Genomic DNA, 22,520 nt, shown 5'->3' with positions numbered 1-22,520 from the left:
CAGATGGCGCCACTAGCTTTGGCCTACTCTCGTATAGAGGGCGTTGACGGTTTCGTTTGTTATTTATAATTTTAACGCACATCAGTGAAAGAACATGGGTCAAAATAATAAAAAATAATTAATGCAAATAAAAAAATCATTTATCCATATTTAAATACATTTTAACGTATTTTTATAAATCATTATTTTTAGTTTTAAAGTATGTCGATAGATGGCAGTGAATTTACAGTGGCAAAGATAGATATAACTCCGTAATAGATGGATACAGTCTAAGGAAAAAACGTGCCTCGAAAATCAAGAAAATTTGATTCTCGTTCAGATGGCGCCACTAGTTTTGGCCTACTCTCGTATAGAGAGCGTTGACGGTTTCGTTTGTTATTTATAATTTTAACGCATATCAGTGAAAGAACTGGTCAAAATAATAAAAATAATTAATGCAAATAAAAAAATCATTTATCCATATTTAAATACATTTTAACGTATTTTTATAAATCTTCATTTTTAGTTTTAAAGTATGTCGATAGATGGCAGTGAATTTACAGTGGTTACAAAATTTACTATGACAGTACCGCTCTATCTTATTATATCCTCTTTGCTTAGACTGTATCCATCTATTACGGAGTTATATCTATCTTTGTGCATAGTATCATAGTACATAGTATGTACCTATAAGTTTATCCATGTTTATCGCAACACAATTCCTTATCTCGGTTGTTCTTTATTTACACTTCATCACATAAACATCTTTCTTTCGCTTATCAACTCGCTGATGTGATTCAGTTCAGTTCATTCATTGGAACGATCAATTTTAATGCTATTCGCAATGAGGTTAAGCATTAAAAGTGCTTATTACATCGACCCTTTTTCAAGTCACTTTCGAAAGTCGGTTTAGTCATTTTTCAGTACCTGGAGGATAATTTCTCCTAATAGTAATAATAATAAATATTCTTTATTTGCTTAAAATATGTTACAATGAGATAATTGGTTGATACGTATAAATATACTCTGGCCTCAAACGTAGAAAAAGGCAGCAAATTTAAAAAATCTAGGCCTGAATTGACGTCTCGTAGAAAATTTGAATTTCGCGCCTTTTTCTACTAAGTGGGTGTGTCAGAGTATACGTGTCTTTCGTTTTAGACTATTATTTAATATAAGTCAAAATAAATCGAATCGAAGCCGGGCAGGTCGGTCAGGGTAGAGTTAAACCATAGAGTAACTTATACTAGAGCGGTACTGTCATAGGAAATTTTGTAACCCCAGTAAATTCACTGCCATCTGTCGACACACTTTAAAACTAAAAAAGAAGATTTATAAAAATACGATAAAATGTATTTAAATATGGATAAATGATTTTTTTTATTTGCATTAATTATTTTTATGATTTTGACTCATGTTCTTTCACTGATATGCGTTAAAATTGTTAAATAACAAACGAAACCGTCAACGCCATCTATACGACCGTAGGCCAAAGCTAGTAGCGCCCTCTGAACGAGAATCAAATTTTCGTGGATTTTCGAGGCACGTTTTTTCCTTAGACTGTATCCATCTATTACGGAGTTATATCTATCTTTGGTTAAACCAAGAAAAGTCTGGAACGATTTTGATAGAACACGCAGTGCAAGTGTTATTGTAAACTTCAAACTTCAAATGATGACATATAAATAACACTTGCACTGCGTGTGCTATCAAAATCGTTGCAGACTTATCTTGGTCTAACTCTACCTTTCCTTGTTAGTAAAAACAAAGGTAACTACTATATGTAACTAAAGGTAAGGTAAGTAAAGTTTAAGGAAAAAACGTGCCTCGGAAATCAAGAAAGACCCATAGAGTAACTTATACTATAGGGCGGTACTGTCATAGTAAATTTTGTAACCCCAGTAAATTCACTGCCATCTGTCGACACACTTTAAAACTAAAAATGAAGATTTATAAAAATACGATAGAATGTATTTAAATATAGATAAATGATTTTTTTTATTTGCATTAATAATTTTTATGATTTTGACCCATGTTCTTTCACTGATATGCGTTAAAATTGTTAAATAACAAACGAAACCGTCAACGCCATCTATACGACTGTAGGCCAAAACTAGTAGCGCCCTCTGAACGAGAATCAAATTTTCTTGATTTTCGAGGCTCGTTTTACCCTTAGACTGTATCCATCTATTACGGAGTTATATCTATCTTTGCTAGACCGCATTTATTTTCAGACACAATTTTATTTATACATATTTAATAAATCCGAAAGAAATATGAAGAGTATGTAACTTGACCATGACCGTGATATAGATTCTATAGTGGCTAATCGTTTTGACAGTAAAGTTCGAAAAAAGAAACTTATTTGCCTAGTCAGTCAAAAAATCCTCAAATTATTAAGAATTAAATCGCGCGCCATCTATGACTTAAGCTCCAAACTATAACCACAGGCCTCATACCAACAGACAACTTAGTTTATTGGTGCCATCTAGCGAACTTAACCTGTACCATTTTTTCGTCGCGTCACGCCTGTTGCATTGCATACATGATGTCATTTCAAACGCATACCAAGCTAGTTAGTTCAAGGCTATATAAAAACTAGTATAAAGTGCGCTCTAGGATTACGCAACGTTGTTACGGCCGTAAGGGTCAGGACATAATTGGTTGTTTTGAAAAGTCAATTCACCGGTGCTTGTTAAATGTTAGGAATGTGCCGCCATTTTGTTTACACAACACAAAAGACCCTTGTTTGCTTTTCGCTAGACATTTCCTGGTTGTTGTGTGTGTGTGCGTGTTTTCACAGCTGTATGTGAACGGTATACAAAAATGTTGTTGTTTGCGCGCCCAAGCCGGTAATAAATTCTGTTTTCTGTCTTTCGGTCGCTGAAAATGGAGTTATTGGATAACGATGAGATGAGACAAGGTTTTTTCATTAACCGCTGGTGGCAAACAAGCGTACAGTCGGCATCATAGTATCATTGGTATCATAGTTTCGACAGCGTTTTTCGAACGTTTGCCATCGTAATATACCTATAATAATTATATGTATAATTACGTTAAAGTTTGCCTTCGTAGACACCGCATAATGTACCTACTGCCGACAGCATGTGTTAAAAACACAACTGAGCCCTACATTTATAAAATAATTCGAAATATTTGCTTATTTCTAAGTTTTTGCAAAAAACCGGTTCTGATTGGTGGGCCCGCCGCGCCACGTCGTGCCGCTTCGCTTCGCGTTCGCGAGTTGTTCGCCGTAAGCCGCAGCGTAAGAGCGCTGTGGAGATCATTTTGACCACCTCACCCGCTTAGCTACTTGTACTCCTTTGTCTATGCTTATGTTGCTTATCTTTAAACCTGATTCTCTATAATCTTGTATCGAAATTTGGTTATATCTTGATGTAACCGGGTAAAATAACGTTATCAGCTTCATATCAAAAGTATCAAGTACAACTATTTGTGTAAAATGATAATTATTCGCCTGCTTTAGAAACTTCTGACGCAAATGGAGAGATATATATCGCATAACAATTAAATTAAAAACTAAAAACCGGCCAAGTGCGAGTCGGACTCGCCCGCCGAGGGTTCCGTGCTTTTTAGTATTTGTTGTTATAGCGGCAACAGAAACACAATCACCTGTGAAAATTTCACCTGTGTAACTATCACGGTTCATGACATACAGCCTGGTGACAGGCAGACGAACAGACAGACAGACGGACAGTAGTCTTAGTAATAGGGTCCGGTTTTTACCCTTTGACTACGGAACCCTAAAACTTATAAGAAAGTTAACATTAATAAATTACAAGTTAATTTAATTTAAAACTATTTGCAGATACATAATGCAGATTGATGTTAATAAAATGTGCTAAAACAAGTAAATGTAATGTAATACATGAGAATGGGTTATGTAAGGTTGTTTGTTGCGGAGCGGAACAATGGTGATGGGAAAATGCTCGCGTTTCTTAACCGTAGGGATGGGACACGAGAAACTAGTGTCGATAAATTCCCAAGATAGGACCCGTCGAATTCACAAACATATCTTTACAAGCCAACGTACAATCGGGGACGTTCTCGGTGAACCACATCAGAAACATTTGTGACGTTTTCAACCAAAAGGTACCACATTGTCGATTGTCGATAAGGTTGATTTCTAATTGAAGCTATATGGAAATAGCGCCTTACTAGCGAGCTAAACTCCGCCTCCCATAGAGATAACCAATTACGATGCATTTAGGATTATTTATGTTAATAATGAAAAGTACAGTCGAAGGCAAAAATATCGACCCAGACAAATGGCTCGAAAATATGTATTTTTGAAACTGGGAATGTATATATTTATATTTATGCCCTTTGACTGTACCTACGTTGACATATAAAGTATTATAAACGATTTCTAAAGTATGTCATTTAGTTTATCATTCCCGCGTTTATTTCGCTCGGACTTGTCCGTACATGAATTAGCGCGAGCGAGACGCACTGGCGAATGAGAACAAAATGATATTGATACCTAACATTTCGGTGTCAAATGTAAGTGTGAATTCGCCTCTAGGTACTTACTCAATTACGGAAAACTGCTGAAGAACTTTAAGTTAAACAATATTTCCAATTTCTATTGAACAAAAATATCTTAACAATAATATAGTTTATTAAAGGACTGCCTCATTTTAAACATAGACAGAGAGAATCATAATATCTTTGTCTTACACTAGTACTAGCACCCAAAAGATAAGGATGAGTATAGTTCTTTTTTGTTCTTATTTACTGACAATCTTTTTGTGAATTTGTGATATTTTTAAGTGAAAATAACATGTAATTTCCAATTAGTAATAAATATATTATCTATCTATCTATCAATTTGGTTTGACCAACTATATTTCAAATGTATCACTCTATCGATAGCCCGTCACATCACTAGTGCACATTTTACACTATTTGTTTGCGGATTGCAACAACACCGACAAACAACGTCGTGCGAAAATGGCTTAATTTATGTTGCTTTTACTAGATAAAACTGTTTTACACCGCTAGGTCGTCGCCGAGTAGGTACAGTCGCCATCAGATATATCGGAGCGGCCGAGGTGCTCAAAAATATCTGAACACGCACTCTAGCGCCTTGACAATAGAGGCGAGTTCAGATATTTGTGAGCACCTCGGCCGCTCCGATATATCTGATGGCGACTGTACAATCGAGGACACTTCAGAATTTTTTTACTTCGATCCTTACGAGCGAACTCCTCCTTCCATAGAGATAATCAATTACGATGCATTTAGGATTCTTTAAGTTAATAATGAAAAAGGCATAGACTAACTTATACTAGAGCGGTACTGTCATAGTAAATTTTGTAACCCCAGTAAATTCACTGCCATCTGTCGACACACTTTGAAACTAAAAATGAAGATTTATAAAAATACGATAGAATGTATAATTAAATATAGATAAATGATTTTTTTATTTGCATTAATTATTTTTATGATTTTGACCCATGTTCTTTCACTGATATGCGTTAAAATTGTTAAATAACAAACGAAACCGTCAACGCCATCTATACGACTGTAGGCCAAAACTAGTAGCGCCCTCTGAACGAGAATCAAATTTTCTTGATTTTCGAGGCACGTTTTTTCCTTAGACTGTATCCATCTATTACGGAGTTATATCTATCTTTGATAGTAAGCAGTGGCGTAGCTAGGGGGGGTCAGGGGGGGGGGGGGCAAGTGCCCCGGGCGCCATCCAAGGGGAGGCGCCAAAATGGGCAAAAGGCAGCAGCAGGGAAACTTTTGTCTGTCGTCAGAGGGCGCAAATTTGGTGACTGCTCCGGGCGCCATATCCTCTAGCTACGCCCCTGATAGACGTAGTAACTATTTATTAATCTGTGCTGATAGTAAGGACAGTTTATTAGTTGTTGTTGTTTAAGATAAACAATTAGGATGTATTTTGGATTCCATATCTTAGTTTGCAAATGAACTTTTCACCACACTCGCTCGGAAAACCTCAGTTTATAGCGCGAAATCTGCGTGCAAAAGTCTATTTTATCCGCTAGCGTGCAAAAGTCATTTGAATTTCGAACACGATGAATATGTGTGCTTTTCTCTTGTTTATTTTGTTTGGATTTGAGTGTGTTATGTCTTAAATTTGATATGTTAAATAGAGGGCAAAATTATAAATATGATTATTCTTATTTTTTTCGCATTTTCCTCGCTGTAGTGAGGTGAAAAGTTGTGTGTTCCGCACGGCTGCAAAATTATTTGGCGTCTCGTGTCTTGAAAGCCTCTAGCTACGTTCAGGAATCTATCTTTGAACCATTCGCTTCGCTCATTGTTCAATCCTAGATTCCTTCGCTCGCTCAGCTTTCAATTTCAACACTCACGCCAAATAACCACTTTGCAGCCTGGCATAACAAATAACTATTAAAAACCGGCCATGTGCGAGTCGGACTCGCGCACCGAGGGTTCCGTACTTTTTAGTATTTGTTTTGTTGTTATAGCGGCAACTGAAATACATCATCTGTGAAAATTTCAACTGTCTAGCTATCACGGTTCATGAGATACAGCCTGGTGACAGACAGACAGACGAACAGACGGACAGACGGACAGACAGACGGACAGACGGACAGCGGAGTCTTAGTAATAGGGTTCCGTTTTTACCCTTTGGGTACGGAACCCTAAAAATGAACTGTCATAAAATCATCGTCAATAGAACTTGCAAATAATGTAAACATATCATTTTAAAAGGACAACCTTATCAACAGTCTATAATAATCTATATACTTAAATATTTTATTTATATAAATTTTTAGCTCAATTAAATGTTAATTTATTAATATTTCAGGGAAAATAATCTTCGTAAAAATGTTAGGTTATGTGTCAAACGCTAACAAAATCTGTCATATTAATACATTATTAAATTTGCAAGTTCTATTGACGAGGGCTTGGACCATCATTCGACGCGAGAGTTGGCGAGAGGTATGTCAGGTAGGTATGTGCTGTTAGTACCTACCCCATTAATACATGCGTTATGTCAGATAGCGAAGTACGTGACCGAAATTAAATGTTCAAGAAAAATCAATGTTGTCACACGTCAGCGTAGATAAAACTCGCTAAATATAGTAAAACAATAACAATAATAACAAAATAGTTCCTCTAGCAAAGTCGTAACATGAGCTGCTTTGCTTTAGAAATTTCGACCTTATACTGCTAAATAAATAAAGTTTCAATTTCAAGGAAGCGCGGTGAGTTTATGTGATAAATATACAAAAATGCGGGATAAAAATCTGGTTTTTATAATTTGAACTTTCCGTTGATGTAAATAAGGTGCATATTTCAACAGAAAATTAAGTTTGGATAATGGGCACGCGAAAATAATGTAAAGATATAATAAGTTGTAGTTAAATAATATTTTAAATACAGGATATTTATATTATAATTATATACATAATATATAACATAACATAAGATACGCTCCACTCAGATGTATAGAGTAAGACCTAAGACCAAGCTAATTCGGCAGCGATTTTGATAGTACACTGTGCAAATATTATTTTTAAACGTCGTAATTTCATAGAGGTTTGAAGTTTAAAATAACACTTAAACAGTCTGTGCTATCAAAATCGCTGAAAAAAATGTCAGTTTCGTACTTAACGTATTTTCACATAGGTAGTACAGCGCTATCTGCATCAGCTGTCGAAATGCGAATTTGACTATAACGACATCTTTTACACAATAAAAATTTTCATTTAAAAACTTAAAACAATTTTGTACAGACCACAATTTAAACACTAATTAAAACTATAATCGGGTATCTGACTTTTTCGCATAATCGTTTGACCTAATTTATTTATACATTTTCGTCATTCGTGCCAAAATATTGATCTCGTCTCGTTATTTACGCAATTGTTTCCTTAATGTTTATGTTATATCGATTTTGTTTGTCATAATAATTATAAACAAATTATGATTAAATTAGCCATAAAAATTACATAAAAGAAAAATACCTAGTTAAACATAGATTAATATAAGGGGTTCCTGGAGCATAAAGGAACCTTTAGGCATGGGACGTCACATGACTAATTAATTGCTATCACCAAAGTGTAGGCTGGTATTGCAATACTTTGAGACATTAAGATCCCTTTTTGTTTCTGTTTAAAGTTCTTTTAAAAAAAAAATTCTGCGAAGGCAACCTGCGAAAAGTGTTTTAGGAATTCTGAATTTGATTACCTAGGAAACTATAACCCATTGTTGTGCAGTCAAATGCAGAGAATTAACAACATTTTAGCAGATGACTGGGAGTCTACAGCGAAATTTCGCCATCTGCCTCACTATCGCTCGAATATGCAAGATGGTAGACAGATTTCGATATTCCCTCTCCCTCTGTACGATAAGAGAACCTATACCTACTACCTGTGTGCATGTATAGTTTATACGCAGTAAGTCATAATTAGATTCGTAACAATGCTTATATGACTAGCCAACTAAGATCAGTATTTAAACGTCAAGTACTTTTGGTTTTAAATAAACAAACGAATTAAATACACTGTAACTGTACACTTAATTGCAAGTTTAATGTATAAAAATAGTTATATCTTCATTAATTTGGCCCCTGTCCTAATTCGACCCTCGTTGTTAATCTTTAAGTTTAGTTATCCCGTATTTTGTTTTTCTTTAATGAGCTATTAAGTGGTGGCAACTGTCCTGGTTGTTGAATTATGTATAAAACACTAGTTATAAGAAACATATACCGTTTGTGCCCAAATAAACAATAAAACATTTTTTTTTATCGTATATAAAATTTTGTTATATTTAGGTAATCAGATACGCGTGCTGCCAAATGTTAGGAAGCTAAAGGAGGTCGGAAGCATAGCTGATAGCTGCTATTTAGATTTCGAGGCCGCATCGTTATTTAGGTTGTTTTGTTTTATCACTAGGAAGGCGCAATTTCGCACTCAAGAGTAATAGCCAGGTTTTCAGATGCTTCATTATGTAAATATAATTACTAAATATATAATTCCTACTTTATATTATAAAATTAACCCTCTTACAACTCACTGGATGTCAATGCATGTTCGATCCAATGAGCATTATGTGAGTCTAACATTAACGTTTATTTTTATAGTTTTATAGTTTTTTTTGTAACGTACTAATATAGTCTTGTAGACAAAAATATGGACACCTGGTGTCTGAAATAAATATTTTCATTTCATTTTCATTAAACCACTGAACGAAGAAAGGGATTTGGTATGGTACTTGCTAGAAGGGGGATGATCTATATAAGTGGGATATGATGAACTAATTTTACACAGGTGAAGTCACGGGTAGAAACTAGTTCCTAAATTATGTACGAATCTAGTCCTGAGTCTTGGAAAAGACCACGGGGACAATGCCGTTCTCGAAACGTCGGAGCTAAATTTATTTAAATCTTAATTATACGCGATAAAGTCCAGTTTTCGTGAATAAGAATGTGTATAAATTGTAAAGGTATATCAGTGTCCTGTACTGTAACTTTATATTGAGGTGTGCTATAAATAATATTTTTAATCTGTACGTTCCCATATTGACTATGTGTGAAATTTGTGGTCAGGAATCTAAATAGACGACAAATTTACGACGACGACAAGTTTCCAAAACGTCCCGCTTGGCGCGCTGTTCAAAATCCCATACAAAAATAGATATAACGCGAACTCGTCACGCTATCGAATAAAATTTACCTACACTAGGAGTTCTGAAAGCGGTAAATGTGTCATAGATAACATATACATATAGACTAGTGACACAGATAACATTGTTTATTAGCAAATAATATGAAAGAAAATGTATTGTTCAATGTTCACCCAAAGATTATGATTGATTATCTGTTCTTTGCAAAATAAAGACATAAGAAACGGGCTGTTAGTGAGAAAATCACTTGAGTCATACTATAAGTTATTTGCTCGTTTTGTTTACGTCACTATAGTCACTACACTACACCTAATAAATACTATGTTAAGACACATTAGGTATGCGGATAATATACATATATTATTTTACCTAAAACAAAGAATAGACGCGTATGTTATCGTAGTTTTTTTAAAAAGAATGGCAAAATTTGTGTTCTGTTTTTTTTTTAGTTTTTCATTAAATAGCTATAGTAGTTTTAGTTACAATCGCGACCCACAAAAAAAACAGAATATATAATATCGAGATCCGTAGGTACCCAGACCTGGAACGCGGTAAGGAATCGTATTTCATTTAAACACAGATTAGTTAAACGAACCGGATATTGAATCACTATCGAGAAACAATGCCTTATTTAAAAACCACACCTGTAGTATTATGTACAATTTCAACATATACTATGCATGTTTGTTGTGTATTTTTGCAAGGCTCGGACCGATAACGCTATCGCCGTCACGCCTACACGCACACACTGACGCAAACATAAACATAGCCACACATACGTGGAAAAAAACATAGTTGATATAGTATTGTTTGTTGCTAAGTTGCCTAAAAAGATGTATGTTTAAATAGCGTTCGTTCTTGGTCCACGCAATTTATGGCGTTGTTTGCTTACATATTATATATGTACATAGTTGTGGCACTAAATTATTGAATACTTAGTAGCTGCTGGCCGCGATTCGTCTGCGTGGAATGACATGAGTATTAAAATTAATATTATATATCTACAATTTTATTGAAGATAAAATGTTACCTTATTATTTCTTAGATATGAATGAATTTGTGGGACCACCACCAACCACTACCATCTAGATAGTTAAGAAGAGAGAGATATGTATGAATTTGTTGACATATAATTTCATACCGTGTTTTGATACCACTATGCGACTGCGCTCCGCGTCCTTGGTCCGGCGGGTGCGAGCCAGCCCCAACATAGTCCTAGCGATGATCGCGGACAGACTGGACTGTCCTTACATCATGCACTGCTGTGACAGGCATGTAATTAAGACTGGGATAGGATAGGGACTTAGTGTATGCATTGAATTTTTATTGTTTTATTAATAGGTACCAATTTTCTCAATTTTAATTTTTATGTTAAATTTTTTTATGACGTGTAAAAACTGATTATGAGTCTTGCAGCTTGAAATAAATGAATTTTATTTTTATTTTGTTTTTTAAATTGGATCTAGTGCTATATAATAAACTAACCATTGTTATAAGACCTCATTTATATAATGACATTAGTATTCTATAATCATATATAGAATAATTTAGATTTAAGACTATTGCTGTGCCCTATCCTATCAGAGTCCATGTGAAACTTTCTACCTCTACCACTAAGTAAGTAACACCTAATGTACCAACTATGGATGCACTAAATGAATTATGATGATAATTATTGATAAAAACTATCCTGTCCTTCCTCGGGCCTCAAACTATCTCCATACTAAATTTCATTCAAATTTCAGCTGTTATTGATTCTACAATTCCACATACAAACTTCCACTTCCCTTTCCACACCCTTAAAGAATGATTTCTGAGATAAAAATTATCCTATTTTTTTTTCCCGGGACTCGAACTATCATTATACCAAATTTCAACTAAATCGGTTTAGCGGTTAAGGCGTGAGGTAACAATCAGACACACTTCCGTTTGTTTCCGCCTTTTCCTCGACCGTCGAGTTTAAGGGGATCCCATGCCCCAATGGTCTTCGATCTGTATCCCTTAGTTTTCTAATGTTTTTTGTATCTTATCATATTAACAGCAACGGCTTTAAGCGATATGGGGCATTTTCTATGAAAAGTGACCTTATTGTCGATGGCGCTTACGCCGCACAGCGCCGCGCGGCATTGTGTTTATATCGGAGCATCGTTAATAATGACGTAAGCGCCATCGACAATGAGGTCCCTTTTTATAGAAAATACCACATATAGTATCCCATATTTATTTCAAAGTTTATTGTTTTTGAGATATTTGGCATCAAAGTTGAACAATTTTAGGCCAAAAAACTGGTTTTCTGGCCATAACTTTTGTGTTAATTAGTTTAAAATTAAAACCTTAGACAAACTATTAGAGAAGTCAAAGGCGAACCCAAATATGTAGATTTCGTGTATCTAAGATCTTTCACAGTAATCGAAATACGAAAAAAGTGTTTTTTTAGACAATGATTCTAAAAAATAAGGCATAATAAACACGTACATATTTCACATTTAAAATTGAGCTGTACGATATATCAAAGTTTTGATTAATAGTTTCTACATTAAAGTTTGCGCAGCCCAATTTGTCTTACATATTTTAATTAAGATACTTATACATATAATGAATATTTATGTAATCATCTTATGTCACTAAGAATAACTTGTTTCTCTTTTCCAAGAATTATTAAGACCATTTTACAGCCATAAAGAAGCCTTTAAAAACCTATAAGTACTTTCTAATTTGACTGATAAATCTTGAAAATATATAATATTTATTTTCTTCACTGCTTTACAGATAAGAGCTTAAATTCAAGTCCATATTCAAAGCTTCTAGTTAAGTGGTATAAGAAAAAAGCTCAACATTGGGGTCCTGATACCCTTGTTTTTATAACTCCATCCCCTTTATTTGCCTTTCCCAGTCGCGTCGAGGGTCATATTTGTACTCGTTATGTAAAACTGTAGGTGAAAATATTATTAGATGCTTATATTAATTGTGTAAAAGATATAATAGATTAATCGGAAATGAATACCCCGCTTTAATAGCGTATTCAACTGCATAACTTGTTTACTTGAATTCACTTTTTATTTTTATTACATCAGCGAAATGATAAGATTATTTACCAAAAACAGAAACGAGTAGGTAGGTAGATATTATTTTAATTACCTAATAACATAATTGTTTATTTTTATTTGTTTATTTTATTTAATACAGTGCAAGCTTACAGTACTACACCAATTCACTTACACCCTAGAACAAAAGATATATAAATGACAGGAAAATTACAAAAAAAAAAACATGCAAACAGATAAAATGTCAAGAAAGATATTTACAAATTCAGTCAAATAATTACAATGTTAAGTTTATAAAATGACAACAATTACTTACTACAAAAAACGTTGTCATAAAATAATTGGCAAAATTTGAGTAACTATGTTACACTGACTTTTTATTTTACAATTTCTAAAGTAGGATTTACTTTATTGGATACTTAATTTTGTGTCCTGCTTGTAATAAATGATATTATTATTATTTGACAATCACATTTTCAATGCTTCCTTTTTTGCTTTTGTGTCCACTTGACGAAGCCTGCGTTGCCGATCACGATATATGCATGGATGTTATTTACTGTTTTATTTATTGTGACGTGAAAATAAATGCTTATTTATAAAGTATAGTGTAATCTGTGTAATTCTCTATGTCGATGTGTTGCATTGCATTGTCCTTGCTGCAAATGAAGGGGGCCAATAACAGCCCTAAATTTTCCCGCAATTTATTTTTTCAACGGTGACATTTTTTTAAATATCGTCGGTTGCAAGCAAGCGGCCCGCCTGATGGGAAGCAGTCTCCATAGCCTATGGGTGCCTGCAACTCCAGCATGAACATGCGCGTTGCTGACTCTAACATTCCGGAAGTCCGCACCCTCGTTTAGCTCTGACATTCTTTTAAAACGACGAAATGTGACGTGTTGCGAACTCCTTTTTGATATGTGTCAAATATTTAAATTTGTATTTTTTATGATTTTTACAATCAATGTCGCTCTGAAATAAATGGCAAAACGTTTAGGGCGTGTTTTCATTCGGGCTATATCTCTAGTCATTTCCTACATCTGGCGACCGTGACAGGACACGAACCTGCAATCTTCGGATATATCTAGTCATTTCCTACAGTGACGTTTTCAACCAAAACGTACCACATTGTCGCTCGTCGATAAGGTTGTTTCAAATTAATGCCATATGGAAATAGCGCCTTATTGACAACCGACAATAAGTACCCTTTTGATTGAGAATTGCACAAATATTGTTAGAAGACTTTTAAATCTCCTTATAACATGCTTCAATGGACGCACGTAAGTAATACCTACTTTATATCATATTTAATTTTACATTTTAAAAAAACACTTGCTGCTTGCCTACATTTTGGATAATGCTAATTAGCTTGTTAAAATTAATTATTTGCTAAGTTTTAGATACGGGTTTTCTCCTAAATATCGCTAGCGAAAAATATAATAACGGTTTTTTTGTGAATAGTTTAAACTTTAAATGAATAGATTATGACAAGTAATACGAAAAACATATTTTTTTTATGTTTGTACCTCTTATGTAATAAACAGTTTAATTTAATTTTTCTTTTTAAATAACGAACAAAATTTGTAATAAGTAGTTTGGGATCTTGTCACACTCACACGTAACTTTGCAAATGTTTACTAAAACCAAAGAGGATATAATAAGATAGAGCGGTACTGTCATAGTAAATTTTGTAACCACTGTAAATTCACTGCCATCTATCGACATACTTTAAAACTAAAAATGAAGATTTATAAAAATACGTTAAAATGTATTTAAATATGGATAAATGATTTTTTTATTTGCCGTAATTATTTTTATATGATTTTGTTTTGATCCATGTTCTTTCACTGATATGCATTAAAATTATAAATAACAAACGAAACCGTCAACGCCCTCTATACGAGAGTAGGCCAAAACTAGTGGCGCCATCTGATCGAGATTCGAGAATCAAATTTTGCTTGGATTTTCGAGGCACGTTTTTTCCTTAGACTGTATCCATCTATTACGGAGTTATATCTACCTTTGCTAAAACGTTTGTTGAATTTAGCCCATACCTACTGGTAAACTAGATACCTACTTATTTTTTATTTATTTAATATATTTTTTCATCAAAAAGACTCACGAACAGCAATTGCACGTCAACGAGATGAAGATGCTGAGATGGGCAGGCGGAGTAACTCGTTTAGACAAAGTCCGCAATGAGTATGTGCGAGGGTCGTTCAAAGTAGCTCCTATAGATGCCAAGGTGAAAGAAGGACGATTACGTTGGTACGGGCACGTAATGAGGCGTGAAGAAACTCATCCCATAAAACGGGTCCTTAATCTCCCAGATCAGCCGAAGGGACAAGGCAGGCCACCTTCTACATGGTGGTCTAACGTGCAAAGAGAGGTCCAGAAGCAGAACATTAACCCACAGACAACCCGAAATAGAATTCTTTGGCGCAAATGTACGGGAAGACCCGACCCCAGATAAACTGGGATAAGGGTAGGACAAAGAAGAAGAAGATATTTTCTCCGTAGTTTATATTTTATTCATTTTATCAAGCTCCGCAGTAGGCCTAGCACGAGTGCGCCGTGATATGGACGCGCGCGAGATGATTATCCGTCTTATTCTAACTGTATAAAATAAATAAATTCATTTATGGACAGGCAAGTGACACCCATAGAAATGTTACATACATAATAATTTAGACAATAAAACATATTACTAGAACTAACTAGTTCTGAATAACTAAGTCTCTTCCCAGAAGGAAGCCATACGCGTCCTCATCACAGGGGCTACCGCGAATACCGAAATTCGCAAATTGCGGGGATCTTTCTCTTTTACTCCAATGAAGATGTAATTTGAGTGACAGGGAAAAATGCCCGCAATTTGCGAACTTCGATTTTCGTTATAGCCCACAGCATAAAAATCCGGCACTATCGCGCGTCGTCATTAATTAAAGGGTGAACACGCTAAAAATGGGGCACACATTTTTGCTTATGTTTTTTTTTTCATGGATTGTATACTTTTTTTTGTATGCTTAAATTCTAATCGCTATAACATGAGGAATCAGTGATACCATAATAGTAGGTTATTATATAATTCGTTTTAGTGATAACAAGCTTTAATCAATGACATAGCGAAATCACTTTGCATGAATTGCCTTGCAAATTTAGATAAGGCTAAAGAAACGTGTTAAAATCTTAATGTATCAACAATCGATGAGTTTTTAAAATGTGAAGGTGGTAATGAATGGAAAGAAAACCAGAGATCAGAAAAAGACAAGATGTAAATGACAAAAAACGGAAACATGGAACATACAGACAGCTTCTTATATGAAAACCGAATCCTTTCTTATAATGTTATGTAGCAAAAAAACCGGCCAAGTGCGAGTCGGACTCGCGCACCGAGGGTTCCGTAATTTTTTGTATTTGTTGTTATAGCGGCAACAGAAACACATCATCTGTGAAAATTTCAACTGCCTAGCTATCACGGTTCATGAGATACAGCCTGGTGACAGACAGACGGACAGCGGAGTCTTAGTAATAGGGTCCCGTTTTTATTTTTACCCTTTGGGTACGGAACCCTAAAAAGATACAAATATCGCAATTTTTTACACGAAAAGTGAAATCGAGTTAGATAAGAGATAAAAGCATGCAATGCTCTGAACAGTGGCGCCAAATAAAAATTGTATGCAAAATGTAGTAACAAAACGTTTGATAATTTTTTACATGTGTTACTTGAGTGCGTTTAGTTTGCCAACGGATCCTATACAAAATCAAACTCCAAGCAATACACAGAATAAAAACTTTTACTTGCATGAATTGCTAATATACTCCAGAATATTTCAGAATAAAAACAATGAGGATATAATTAGATAGAGCGGTACTGTCATAGTAAGTTTTGTAACCGCTGTAAATTCACTGCCATCTATGGACATACTTTAAAACTAAAAATGAAGATTTATAAAAGTACGTTAAAATGTATTTAAATATGGATAAATGATTGTTTTATTTGCAATAATTATTTTTATATGATTTTGACCCATGTTCTTCCATTGATATGCGTTAAAATTATAAATAACAAACAAAACCGTCAACGCCCTCTATACGAGACTAGGCCAAAACTAGTGGCGCCCTCTGAGCGAGAATCAAATTTTCTTGATTTTCGAGGCACGTTTTTTCCTTAGACTGTATCCATCTATTACGGAGTTATATCTATCTTTGATAAAAATAATGCTAAAAGTCCTCATTATTCATTGGAGCTACTTGTGATTGTAGCCAGCGTAGCCGTTATTTATTTTAACTCGCAGGAGGGACACAAAGAAATATAGAGCTTTGAATGATTCACGGTTAGTTTCACTAGACTTATATTGACCGGGATATAGACCGTGATTACCTTTTGTATTATTTGTGAGCTCCCGACCGAATGCAGACCAACTAGTGTGAACGCGACCGGACCAACAAGTGTGAATGCGACCGTTGGTAACGTTGAAAGTGAACGCAGCCGACGCGCAAGAATGAGGGTAGACAGAGCGCTGTCTACACAACTTTGATACCCACCCGCTATCTTCAGTCACCCGTGAACATGATGCATGTAACTGCGTCGAAATATCGGGAGCTCACAAATAATACAAAAGGTAATCACGGTCTATATCCCGGTCAATATAAGTCAAAGAAATATTTGTAAAACCGACTTAAACCTATTTATTAAGAAGTACATAACAGCTCACACCATGATAGTTTAATTTTGATTATGTCCAATGACCTTTAATTTCTTTTCATTTGAAATTTAAAGTGCCCCAATTATGGCATGTTCAACCTTTAGATAAGGACTGGTGGATCTCTTGATATGCCTGCAGTTCGTCAAAGTCTGACAAAAGTAGACACAAACAAGTTTACAAAACAAACACTAGACTGTTGTTTTGTCCTTTGCTTTCTCTATTGTTTCCCCTTTCAATCTCGTTTTAGGCAGTTTTAGCCCAACCGAATATTCGGCCGAATATAAAGTATGAATATGAAAGTTTATTATGCACAATTTAGCATGGACATGTAAATTATATATGTCAACAAAAATTCAAATAAGAAAACATAAGCTATTGGAAAATTAAATAGTATATCCGTGCAACTTAGTAGGGTAGACCGAGGCGAATCCGATCAAAGGGTGAATTGGATCAGTCTGAAAATCTGTTGGTATTTAAAATATTTCTTCTGACAGGCATCGCAGTGATCCGATTCACCTGGGTCTACCCTAATGCGGTTAGCGGCGTAGTATTTTACCAATGTAGACTTGTTGAGTCTGTGTGAAATAGTCCGTGGTAGTTCGTATTAATTGTTTGATGAATTTTAAGTTACATATAGTACATACATATACATATTATTTCATATCTACTTAAGTAAATGAAGACACGTAAAAGGAACACACTTTTTAATACCCGGAAGAATTATTGTGTAATTTGTCATTGTTGAATTAGAGGTAATAACGGTCGACATGAATTAAGTTCTTTAAATCTCGTAGTGTTTGTGCCGTTTTCAAGCAAAAGTGAAGTAGGTACATAATTAAATTATATGTTGTGACTGTTGTCAGTAAAGGGGCCCACAGACTATCAGTCCGCCGGACGATATCGGCCTGTCAGTTGTTCGGAACTGTCAAATTTTTGTTCTAACTGACAGGCCGATATCGTCCGGCGAACTGATAGTCAGTGGGCCCCTTAAGGAAAGAACGACTACAAAATAAAGGGGCCCACTGACTATCAGTCCGCCGGACGATATCGGCCTGTCAATTAGAACAAAAATTTGACAGTTCCGAACAACTGACAGGCCGACATCGTCCGGCGGACTGATAGTCAGTGGGCCCCTTTAGAATAGCGATAGAAGAATAGCGATGGTGGACAACAAGCGTACGCAATACTAGTGGACACCATCGCACCTTACATTACATGGCTTTTTTTACATTACAAATGTATCCTAATAACTAATTAAATTCCAGACTTGATTAACAGATGAACTTGCCAAAGCCGGATCTGCAAACAACCTTATAGGTCCGGAACCATTCGTGGGGCTCTCACAGGGAACCATCACAACGGCTATCAAAAACCTTACTAAGACCAAACACCAGGAAGAATGGGACAGTCTGACGGGTCTAAAGCACTCAAAGCTCAGAGTCAGCCCCTTGTATAAAGATACAAGGGGTACTCTGGTTGGAGCAAAAAGCTTTGGAAACTTAGCAAAAGGCAACTCCAAATAATAACGGGGGTGTTTACTGGCCATTACGGGGTCAAGGGAATCCTGGCCAAGATTGGGCACGCTGACAACACCGATTGTCGTATGTGTGGCGAAGAGAAAGAGACAATAGAACACCTTATGTGTGAATGTCACGCCCTCGCCAGACAAAGAATGAAGGACTTTGGAACAGGCTATCTGGAACCAAAGGAATTCAAAACGCTACCCATAAGGTCCATCATCCGGCATATGGAGATGGTGGGGAAAGCTCTTGAGTAGCGGACGGATCTTTCCTAGGGGGTAACTGCACAAAAGATCCATATGGGTCGAAGTGTATGCGTAAGGGCCCCCGAAATTATAAGATATGATAAGACTTGATTAAGCAAGAACCTTCCAGGGTCCATTATGTAAACATACTGGTATGCAAATAATAATCTCGATCTCTATCTCTACCTCAAAATGCGATCTTCAAAACTAAATTAGAATAGTTATTTGTTATACAAGGGTGCAAAGTTGTATTTTACCCGCGAGTGTGGAATTGAAACACGAGCAAGCGAAAGGATTCTATAGTTTCTCGTGGTTCAACTATAGAATCCTGAGCGTAGCAAGTGTTTCAACACACGAGAAGTAAAATACATTTGCACCCGTGTGTAACACAAAACTTTTCACCTCACTATAGCGAGGAAAGTGCAACATCCACAGGCGTTAGATCATCTTCATCACTGAAATCACTCATTTTTTTACGATATTATAACAAAAAACTCTGGAAATTTTGTATTTTTACGTGAGAAGATTTTAAGTAAAAAAATTGTTGACAATGTTGACATTTCTGACGTATGAAATGTCAATGATGCGTTTTGAAATTGCATTTACTCAACTTGTGCGTCCAGAATTATATTTAACATCATTATTAAAAAACAAACGTCTCTTATGGAACTTTAAGGTTTATGACATAAAATCATTAAATAAAGCTAAATTTGATATTTTTTATTAGATTCTCAAACCATTTGTTTAATGATAATTAATATTAAACGAATCATTATTATGAGCGTTTTACGTTTTGTTATCTGTCAAGCTACTTAAACACGCTCCATCCAAGGTCAAATTACTTTCCCCACTAGTGGATAAAATGCGTATTTCCCCGCTTGTTTTAAAGGATAAAAGACAACTTTCCGAGCTAGTGAGGGGAAAAAATTATTACTAGATAAATGCTATTATTCAGTTAGTGACTTTCTTGATGATAATTTATAATTCTTACTTTGTTTTTAATTATTATGTACTGACTATTTATTCGTTTAATTTCAAATGTGTACAATTTGTAATTTAAGTTACATAAAATTTATTATAATAATTGTAACATATTTTAATGCATTACTAATTTAGGAGACTTTGTAGATTTGTTAGTTCACATGATTATTAATTTATTTTATAATGTTTAGACTAGATTACGGTTTAATATATTGTTGTATGTCCTCACAGGACGCCATGGACTGACTTTCCGAATTGATGTAACATCTTAATTATAAAATGTATGTACATACATTTAATAATTAAGATGTTACATCAAGATGTATACATGACTTTACAATCAATAAATGAAATGAAATTAAATGAAATAGGTCAAATGCGCTTTAACAAATTTAAAAAAAGAAAGACCTACTGTACTGATGACGATGATGGACTATCATATCATTCATATCAAATTAATTAATTAGCTAAGTAAACAAGTTATATAACTAATATACCAATATTGCCTCTAAATTAAAGATAAAACTTGTTCTGAGAATTCATAGTTCGCTTAAAAAAAATAATGCCAGAGAATATTTACTTTGCATAGCTAATTTGGTAGTCGCGTGTTGTGATGACAAAAATCAATAATTTATAGATATCGGGCTATCGCGCGTGGGCAAATGGATGGAGCCTCCGCGCCGAAAGCCTTTGACAGTCATGTCATAGCCCTAATTCAAATTAAAAAGTCAACTCGTCAAACTTTTGTCTTCGCCTAAATACATGACAAGTGACTCCCTCGCCTCCCCTCTTAAACAAAGTGACAATATGAATAAGTCGCACACGCACACAAATATGTTGTTTGTACAACACGCACACTAAGCCGGCTAGGTATTCGGTTTCCCGCCACCGGCACTGAGCACTCACACAAAACACGGAGAACAAACAATACAAACACCAACACAAGTTTAAACTCACCTCAAAATAAATCCATTAGAAAACACACTTGTTCAAACAACTAGCGCTTAGCCTCGAAAACGCGTTGAAAAAACACTAGCGAGCATCCGATGTGTGCTCAACACTTTTCCAAACTTTCGGTACAACCTACTTCTTGCCTTCCCGCCAAAACTGACATTCAAAATTTAAAAAGTTTGAAAACTCGCGCCGCTCGAGCTATTGTTCAAAAATAGAACCGGTTCTCATAAAAATGACTTTTTCATTTCACGAATTTATGACAACTAATTTATAATTTTTATCACTTCCGTATTGTAACAAATCAAAAAAGTAAAAACAAAAGTCCGAGCACATTTATTTAACACACGTTGCGCGCAAAAATATGCTACGATTAGCGGCTATTAAAATTCGCGGAGACAACCGGCACCGGCCAGCGACAATGCGAATAGGTTATAAAAAAACATACATAAATAAAACCTCACGTTCTATTCAACAAAGTGTTAACCAATAAAAATCGCGAATTTGTTTACCGCGTCGTTATTTCGGTCGTGCCGATATTAATAATTATTCGTGGCGAGCGCACATCGACGCATAGTTGTCGTTTCATAAAACGTGCGCGTTAAAACTGAGTCGAAAGGCTCGCCGTGTCGGAGCATAGCGCCGAATAAAATAAACAACAATATACCTAAATAAGCGGCTCGACGGGAGCGGCGGTGTGTGCGGCGGTGCGTGTGTGTGAGTGTGTAAACAAGGGGCACCGCGGCAGGTTTGACACCCATGTAGTTGCCATTATGAAAAACTTGCAAATGACATGTCAACATCTTTTCGCACTAGTGCTCAGAAGGACAGACATGTAGTGTATGTAGCAGTAACTCTTGTGCGAACACTGTTTTAGAAGTTGATGTCGGGAAATGTGTGTAGATATTTTGCGACTTCAAATTCAAAAATAAGAACATATGACACTTAATTTATGTACATATTATAATAAAAAAATAGTGTTGAAGAAAGTTGAAAGTAGGACAAAAATAGGGAGGCACAGTTTATTATACTGCTTCAGAAGAAATTGTGTGCTAAATTATAAAATATCAACACGCATTGATACTAATATATTTGTTTATTCAATACTACAAGTACAAATGTATATTTTTTAATAAAAAGGTAGTAAACAAGTGCAAGGCCTTAGTAATGATACCAAACCAAGGTAAGCCATGGTAGATACCATTGCTTAGTTTATTGGCTCCAAAGGTGTCACAAGTGAGTTGCTGACCCTGCAAAATCTATAACTGTCACCTCTTGTTCGGAGAGCACCATACAACCGTACTGTAAACTGCCAGGAAATTCTCAACGAGAAATTTAAGTCACAGGATGATTGTAATAATTCCAAAAAATATCTAGAAGCACGAATTATTAAGATCGCTATCCCATTTGTGCCCAAAATTCTCCTGAGGCCGCAAACTCATAACAAAACAGTCT

The 22,520-nt window shown here is 35.2% G+C and overlaps 1 protein-coding gene across 4 annotated transcripts in view; it reads right to left on the bottom strand.

Moving 5' to 3' along the window:
* Nucleotides 1-21,964, bottom strand: part of LOC134751512 (forkhead box protein P1) — a 90,646-nt gene extending 68,682 nt beyond the window's left edge. For 2 of the 4 annotated variants that reach the window (XM_063686941.1, XM_063686942.1), the window contains exon 1: nucleotides 21,072-21,962. The gene's annotated coding sequence lies outside the window, so the exon portion shown is untranslated. Of the gene's footprint in view, nucleotides 1-21,071 lie in introns of all 4 variants that reach the window. The other 2 variants (XM_063686940.1, XM_063686943.1) reach the window with 2 other exon arrangements.
* Between the last annotated feature and the right edge of the window lie 556 nt (nucleotides 21,965-22,520).

The sequence above is a fragment of the Cydia strobilella genome, chromosome 22 (genome assembly GCF_947568885.1).
Source record: "Cydia strobilella chromosome 22, ilCydStro3.1, whole genome shotgun sequence".
NCBI lineage: Eukaryota > Metazoa > Arthropoda > Insecta > Lepidoptera > Tortricidae > Cydia > Cydia strobilella.
Note: the sequence above shows the minus strand (reverse complement) of the source record. Positions and strands in the feature narration are given on the sequence as shown.